The following is a 7,125-nucleotide window of genomic DNA, read 5'->3' on the forward strand; positions in this document are numbered from 1 at the left end:
AAAAAAAAAAGAGGTCAACATTTGAAGACATTATATTAAAAAATACTTTAAAGTAATTAAAATTGCATTGTTATATACTTTTATCATTTCAGATTGTACCAAAGTAAGTAATTTGATAATTTTTAAAATCTTGTTTAAAAAACCTCACAAATGCTCTCATGGTGATGTTGCACGGTTGCAAATCCTAGAATATCATTCTGAAAAGTTCGAGTGGTTTGTAACTCAAAGGGCTTTGGAGAAAAAACATAGTAAATTTCAGCCTGCTGCCACATATTTCTAGTGGTGCTCCATTCAGAAGTGGTGTGAAGGGTTTTAGGAAACATAAGACTAAAAAAAGAGGTGTGGCATTCAGGCAGGGAAAGTGAGAGAGTATAATTGGATAGTCCAAGTGTTGCACTGGGTACCAATTCACAAAATGTTAAAAAGGTCTAGAGGAGGGACTAACCAATGTTGGACATAGTTCTAAGGGAGAATATAGGCAACACAGAATCATTTAGGATAAATAGATGTGCATCAGTTACAATATGTACCAAAGGAGAGACCACATCAGTGAATCAGTCATTTAAATAAAACACTACAAATTCTGAAGTTAGGACATGACCAAACTCCTCAAACTCCCCTCAGGTTTTCTAATGACAATAGTTTAGCTTATGTGGATCATTTTTCCATTGTGCTTTTAGTGTATTTTTCCCCTTCAGTAACATTCTTCAAAGGGGTAGGTGGACAGAAATTCTAAAGATTCATATAATCTTAAAATTCAGAGCTGAAGAGGGCCTTATGGATCATTTAATCCAAATCCCCTCATTCAATACTGTAATTTAATAACTGAACAATATCTAAACAAAGTCCTACTATTCCAAATGAAGTACAATTTGAACTTTTCCTATATTATACAGTGTTCCTCAGAAATGCCAATATAAATTAAATAATTTTAAGTGTAATAAAAAAAGTACATATTCTTTAACCCACTTCTAGGCCTATTCTTCCAAAAGAAATTCAAGAAAGGAAAAGGATCTATATGGACACAAATATTTATAACAGTTTTTCCTTGGAAGGCAAAAAATTGGTATTCTCCAACTGGGGAAGAGCTATTTTATTTCTGTTAAGGAGCTCACCCTATCAAGTGACTCAGGTTTGTAATCTCAGTGTTATCTGCAGTTTGTCTCCTTTACTGTTACATGCAATCATTTTTCAGATCTTGTTTTTATGTCTATATCTTCTTTCCCTTTCTCCCTACTGCCTACATTTACTCATTCAACATATATATACTGAATACCAACTATGTAGTAATAATGTAGTAAGTGCTATGAGAAATACAAAGATGAGGAAGATTTTTTTAACCTAGCCTAATAAAGTTTTGTCTAGTAGGATAAGACACCTACACATATAACTAGATTATAATTTAAAATATTAAAATACTTTAAAACAAGATGCAAAGTTTTATTCCATTCCTTAAGAAATATATAATTAAGACTTCTTCCAAATTTGATTTAAAAAATGAAAGCAAAATCTAAGTGTTTTCTGCAGGCTTACAGATAAAATATATAAAAAGATGGAAAATAATAGATTACTTAAGAGAGTTTCCTAATTGCCCAGCTCCTTGAGAATTACTGCAAGACCAACAAAAAATACCTCCAGATGAAGCAAAAGTTCAGTGAGAGGAATACCACTGAACTATTTTCCACTCCTCTTTTTAAAAAAAAGTCACAGCAAAAGACCATGTGATGAATTGTAAATCTAAATCAATACTTATACCATTTCATTTTACATGCCTCAGTCTGAAACCAAAATGAGGATCAAGATGATGAGTAGAACTTAACTTAACCTAAGCTGACAAGGATCCCTTAGAGGTGTGAAAAAAAGAATATCTTCTTTTGTTTTCCAGTCTTGCATAGGGAGTTGCTAGACAGTAGTCCTTGAACCTGAAATTGTTTTCCCTGCTTCCTAACAAAAATTAAAATTTATTAAATGCCTGTTGTAAGTACTGCGCAAAGCATCAAATAGATACAATATAATAGAAGATATAACTTCCTGTCCTCGGGGAACTGACAATCTATAAATGAAAAAATAAACACCAAAGAACAACATGAGTCCAGTGGCTGCTATGGAAAATAATGCTATAGGAGTTAACAAAATCTCAGAATTGAAAGTTCACATATAAGTTAGTTTAGAAAAAGTAAATTGGTATTATGGAAACAAAAGATTTCTGATTAGATAACTGGAGTTTGAATCTAAATTCTACTTACTGCCTGTGTGGCATAGGACAAGTTTCTCCAGTTCTGAGTTGTATCCCTCTAAGTCAATGTCTAGTTCTTTTGTATGCATCCTGTATTTAATTATCTGTGAACCATATAACCTATGTAGGATAAAAGCTTCTCTAGAACAGGGGTAGTGGATCTCTCAAGTAGAAAAAAAAGCAAAGCTTCCTAGGCCGGTAGGTGCTTAATATCACCTGTGTGCTGGCCAGATTGAGCTAGGCCTTGAAAGGGGCCTGATTAAGATAAGCAAAGATCAAGAGAGACCATTCTTAATGTGGAAAACGGCATGTGAAAAGCCAGAGGCAGAAATATAGGAATTTTTTAAGGGGAAGAATCAGTAACCAAGTGAATAGTTACAGTGGAAGGATCCTCAAGGACAAAAGGTGATAAAGCCGGAAAGGAAAGGTCAGTTTAAAGGTTTTACAATTTGTAAACCAAAACGGGAGAACATCAAACAGATATCTAATGGTCAAATTCCACAAACAGATTTGAAGAAATATTAAAAAGTGTAGTTTTTTTAAAAATAAGGAAACTAATCACCCAGAATAGTAGTTATAGTTTATTCTGAGAAAGGGCTTCTTCACAACATATTCTTTTAAAGTTCAATATTCACAGAGTTCTACTGAAGGAGTGGGGATGAGGAGCTGCAAATTATGCAAAGCAGCGATTTTAAATAGCAGGACCAATGTAGTTCTCTATCTGGCCCTAATAAAGCAACAGAGGTATGTTCCATGTGGATGAAAGGGAACGTACCTCATCTTATCCTAGTGAAGACGCATAGATGAGGGCTCCAGGAGGCTGCATTTTAAAATTTTTATTGTTTTTTTGCGAATGGCTGGGACCTCTCGCCCGATGGGTATCAACGACCTGTAGGGCGGAGGAAGAAAAAACCCGTAGAAGAGTTTTCTCTGCCACACATACACATCCCTATCCACAAACACCACGATCTGGAATATCCCCAATTCTCTGGCCAGTTCCCAAACAAAGCCTCGTTTCTATAGTTAAAATAAACTTGATCTTCCTAAGGTGCGGCCTGCGTCCAGGCGTTGCCTAGGTCCAGGCCGGCATAGACCCCGCCTTCGCAAGCCTCCAGAGGCCGCGCCCACGCTCCATCCCGGGCCCTGGGTGCGCTCCCCGCCCCCATCCCGTTCCACCCCCTAGGGACATCACCCCCCGCCCCGCCCCGCCCCAGCCGAAAGGGCAAGTTATGCGAAGCAGCCGCGCTACCCAGGGACCAGAGGAGAAGCGGACGGAGAAGCTGGGTCCACCCCCGTGGCCTCTCCCGTGTTCCCCCTCCGCCTGCCGCCCCCAGCCTTGCGGTGGTATGCCCGCTTCGGAGTAACGGGGTGAGGTGAGGGAGGTGAAGTCATGGTGTCTTACGGGGGTGGAGATGAAGAGCTGCAGAGAGGGAGGCCGTGATGATGCTACCTCTGACCTTTCACCCGGACGCGCCACGACGGAAGCGTGGTTGCCCAGACGACCGCGACGTTTTTCTAATCCCTAGGTTGGGGGCGGGTGAGAGGGATCGGTGGCCGGGCCATGCAAATAGGCGGCCGCCATGTCTTCTTGTTCCTACCTATCAAGCTCACCTTTCTCTTCTTCTCTGGGTGTCGGGTTTTTCTCCTCCCATTTCCTGCAGGTGTGCTTTGTATTCAGGGAATTACCTTCTCGAAGACTGAAGACAGATGCTCCGTCCACCCCAACTCCTAAACCAACCCACCATTTTTTCCCTTGCACCGCCCCCTTCCTTTTTTCCCCTCCCCCTTCCATTGTCAGTCACGTGACTGCCTGAAAGCCTCTGGCCAGTGTCTAAAGCGTGACTTTGCCTAGAAAGATAAGGCAGACAAAATTCCTGCTTCTTCCCAGTGGGAGTCAAAAAACATGCAAGATTTTAAAAAGGGGGAGGGGGGAAGACAACATAAGTAATCCAACCTACTTTTCTCCACATGCTTTAAACATTTTTTAAAAACAACTTGATTTGTGGCATTAACGAGCCAAATTCTTCCTCCATTACTCAAGTACGTTCATGTGCCTCTAAACAAATTCTGACTTTTGCTTTTTGTGCCAGCTTGAGTGAGTCACTTTTAACTTCTCTTGGTTTTATCTGTAAAATAATAAAGGACTACCAAAACAGCAAATAACTAACTAACTTTTAGATAGATCTTGCTATCTACTATGCTAAACTTTTTACAATTATTATATATCTTCCAATACAAAATCTATGATCCTATGGTAATTTTGCCTTTAAACCAAAATGGAGTGTTTTGTTCAGAGCAGATCAGAGATCCTGTAGATTATCCTTCATTGCACTCTTATTTGGAATACACTATTTCCTTTATCTTTTACTATTGAACTCTTCCCCAGCACTCAAGGACCAGTTTGAATGAAACTTAGTCCATGAAGTCTTCCTAGGTCCGTCTTCTTGATAAATATTTTTCAAGCACCTATTTGCCAGGTACTACTATGGCTAGATATTGCAGATATGCAAAAAATAAAATAATCTCTTTTCTCAAGTAGCTTACATTCCAGTGGGAAGGTGTTTTCCTCCTCCTTGATATGGACCTAGTACTTTATCTGTACCTCTCAGACACTTGTCCTATCAAACACATTGCATCATTTGCCTCATCTTTCCTACACGATTTTATGCCCTTGTGGGCAAAGACTAAGTTTTTCCCCCCATCTCTCCATGGCTCCTGGCACAATACTCTTCTGGTAATATGAGCTGCAGAAATTTTTGTTGAATAAATGAAAGCCCTTTTCTGTCAGTTCTATTCTTAGCTGTGCTTTCTCTTGTTTCTAATAATGGTGTCTAAAGCTAGGGTGGAAGTTTGATGTCTGTTTTGAAATTAGGGTATTTTTGTTTCTGTTTTTTTGGTGGGGGCTTTGGCATTTATAATTTCTCTGCTATGCTAATAATCCTGCCTGTGCTTGTTCAAGATGTTTACTGGGGGATACTTTATGCTCCTCAATGCTGGAAGCCCATGTGTTCTTTCTCTTCTACATAAATGTCAGTGTGAAACAGGTGCTAGAGGTTTAAATGGGATAGAACAGAACACATACCCCAAAGGGCAAGTTGCAGGGGTTATATTTTTTTTTCAGTTGCCTGAATTTAATTTAGCATTATAATCTGTGAAATAGTTTGGTTAGGCACCAAAATGGCTCTAATACAGAGTTTAACTAAGAGACTTTCCTGGAAATTTATTTGTAAAATTTTATAGTTTTCATTTGACATAAATAAGTTAATTCCATGTGTGTGTTCCTGTCTCAAAAGGGCTCTGGTAATTTGGTGGGGAAGTTATTATACTTTAATAAAATAGTAGATAAATGGCAAATAGGATCTTGCTTAAAGATAGAGGATTAAGTTACAGACATTTAAACCTCTTTTTCCTATCCTATGTTTCATTCTGTTGGTTTTTTGTAAAGCCATATTAGCTTGATTTACCTTCTACAGGTTATCTTGTGGTGCTCTCTTCCAGTTAAAACTTACAAAAAGCAAAACTCATTCCCAGATAATATTTTTTCAGAGGTAACCCAATGTCAAATGGTATGCCAATAATTTGACACTCAAAATCTGAGTTTGAAAAGCAATCAAAATGGCAAATTATCATATTATAGTTCTATAAGAAAAGCTTCTAACAATGATGTAGTGGAAAGATGCCTGGACTTGGAGTCAGAAATTATCTAAATTCCAAGCCTGCCTTTGATACTGGCTAACCTGTAATTTTTCTTTCTTTCCTTTGCTCAAATACAGAAAGAACAGGTCTTATCTCAAGAAAATAAATGAACTTGAAGACCAACACTGAAGATTGCCCCCAAACCATAGATTTCTTCCTTCCTTTGATTTTCAGCAATTTCTTTCATTCAGTATAAAACTTGTTCATTCCCATTCTCCATCAAAAACATCTCAAATGTTTTAGCTACCAAAGTAGCCCTTCCTAAGAAATCACTTCCATTTTGAGATACTTGGACCTTTCTACATTATTTCCATTTGTTATACTTGCTTTTCCCTTACTCCTTACCAGTGGGTATCCATCTCCCTTCCCTCTACTATTCAGGAGGAAACCAATTAATATTGACCTGACGGATGGACTGAGAATGAAACCCTACTCCAAAAGTAAATAATGAAAGCTTAAGAAAGTTATGCTGTTAGTATAAAATAAGTTAATTTGAGTGATATATAGCACAAAGTGAAAAGGGATAAAAGCCAGAAAACCTGAGTTACAGTTCTGGATATCCAGCCTTTATAAAATCTACTTTTTAGGGAACTAGCTTCTTTACCTATAAATAGGCAAAATGATCTCTTATGCTATAATTTAAGATTGTCTGTTTTGCTTAGCATATTCAAGTTTTAAATAAAAGATATCCTGCTGAAGAAATTGAAGCAATTTTAAAAGGATTATATCTAATAATGCTAATAATAGCTAACATTTATGTAAACGCTTTAAGTCATGCACAGTACTTTAGAAATATAATTTCATTTCACCCTTTTACAAGCTAGTAAGTAAAAAAACTGGGAGTTCCAACCTTGATCTTCTAATTCCAAGCTCAATGCATTTTCCATTTCTTCAAACACATATATATGATAGATGTAGTCTAGGTTTAATTATACAAATGATTCACACATATGGCACTTTAAGATTTACAAAGTACTTTCCTCACAACAATGCTATGAAGTAGATAATGTATTATTTTTCAGCCTTTAACAAATGAGAAAACTCAGGCTCATAAAGGATAAACGTACATGGAAAGTGGGATAGGGTTGGGTGAAATATAGTATTTAATTTCATCTATCCTTAGATACCATTTTTTAGCACAAAAAATTATATTTCTATTCTTATAGAGCAAACCTAAAAATTAAGATGGTTAA

This window comes from Gracilinanus agilis, chromosome 2 (assembly GCF_016433145.1).
Source record: "Gracilinanus agilis isolate LMUSP501 chromosome 2, AgileGrace, whole genome shotgun sequence".
Lineage (NCBI taxonomy): Eukaryota > Metazoa > Chordata > Mammalia > Didelphimorphia > Didelphidae > Gracilinanus > Gracilinanus agilis.